The following is a 1,990-nucleotide window of genomic DNA, read 5'->3' on the forward strand; positions in this document are numbered from 1 at the left end:
TTCCATGCCCAAAAGGGTTAAGGCAGTGCTAGATAATAATGGTTGGCACTAAAAATATTGACACTTTAGGCACAATTTGGACATGTTCACTGTGGGGTGTACTCACTTATGTTGCCAGCTGTTTAGATGTTGATGGCTGTGTTTTGAGTAATTTTCAGAGGAAGGTAAATCTATACTACTACACAAATTGTACTCTGACTACTTTAAGTTATATCAAAGTGTCATTTCTATAGTGTTGTCCCATGAAAAGATATAATGAAATATTTGCAAAAATGGGAGGGGTGTACTCACTTATGTGAGATACTGCACTGAGATTAAACAGTCTTTTTCTTTGTGTATACTACACATTTCATGTCATCACTCACTGTTTTCCTCACCAGCAGGTGGAGACAGATCCTGACTGCTTCACATCATCACAGACTACAGCATAACTAACAACTACTGATCTGCGTTCAGCTGAAACATAGTATACAATGGATGAGAGTTTCCCTTAAAGCCAACAAACAGGACATTGCAAACCTACTCAGAACTAATAAAAATATTTTTAAAATAGTTTATATCCAAGTTTAAACTGTAAATCTGTACAAATAGAGAATCATCATGAGCTTGGGTTTGTTCAGCAGCGCTGGACGTTCCTCTGAGCCCAAGTGTTTGTAAATGTTGTCAACAGGAAATTCATCTGTTCCTCATCATTATATTGTTATAGCCAAACCCAAACACAGCCACCAGTTTCCCATCAGACATGGTAACTACAAATACACTGTCTGTCTGGGCGAGTTTTGGATGTGACCTTTTCACAAGTACACCACTGGGGTTTATGAGTTTCACCACTGCATATCACAGGGCTGTGAGCAGTTCTTCTGTGATGTTATTCTCAGCACCATTTCTGTTTATTTCTCATCAGGAAAAACTTTCCTAATAAAGTTTTAATCCAAACAGCATACATTTAAACAATATGGTTAAATTTACATCTTTAAACACCTCTTAAATAACCTCTGAATGGCAAAAACTATATCTGTATGTTATAGATTTACATTATAAAACTTAGGATAAAACTAAACAACCTTTATTGTACTCAGTATTCATTCTGCAGTAGGGTTAGATTTTGCATCTGTCAGTTGTCAGTTAAGAAAAAAAAGACTATGAGATGTTTGAAATAGATTAAAGAAAGATTTATAAATACGACCTCACTCCACTAGATGTGCCTGTTTTCCTGGCTGTTCTTGTTTGTTGCAGGATGCGGGTTAAGGCGGAGGGTTATCGCTGACATCATGAGCCACACCTGGGCCTGGTGTGCTTCATGATATATAACAGAAAGCCCTTCTTCCCTCACGGCGCAGCTGCTGTTCTTTTGGTTTTTCTACAGACATTTCCACACACCCATACACGCAACTTTCACATTCACATTTATTAAGTGATTTATCATTATTTTGTAAATAAATAAGCTTTTAACTTGTCTCATCTCGCCAATATTTCTTCACAAGCCTCGTTTCACTGAGTTTTATTAACATTACTCGGTGTGTGATTAAACACATTTTTCCCCACACCTACCTTCACAGCCTTCCACGGCCCGACGGGTTCGGTCAAAATGTATAAATTGTATTCGGGCTCGGGTCGGATTCGGTCAGCTTTCAGTGAAAATATAGTGCATAAATAAAATCCTAATGTCTGTCCTGTTTATTGCTTGGGGAGTGTTATTTACGTGACAACACCTGAACACAACACACACACACACATTGGCTGTTTGTTTCTACCTCTCCCCTCTCTGGAAGCCTAGGACCTTCCACCACCCGCCTCCTGTTAAATAGCTTGTAACCATAACAACTGTGTGACACAAACTCAGTGCTTTAGTAATTAAATAATGTCAGGCTTGGTTTGGTTTCGGACATAACAACACAGATTGACTGTCGGGTTCGGATGGGTTCAGACAGAAATATGCGGCCTGTGCCGCACTCTAACACACACACACACACACACACACACACACACA

The sequence above is a fragment of the Epinephelus moara genome, chromosome 2 (assembly GCF_006386435.1).
Source record: "Epinephelus moara isolate mb chromosome 2, YSFRI_EMoa_1.0, whole genome shotgun sequence".
Lineage (NCBI taxonomy): Eukaryota > Metazoa > Chordata > Actinopteri > Perciformes > Serranidae > Epinephelus > Epinephelus moara.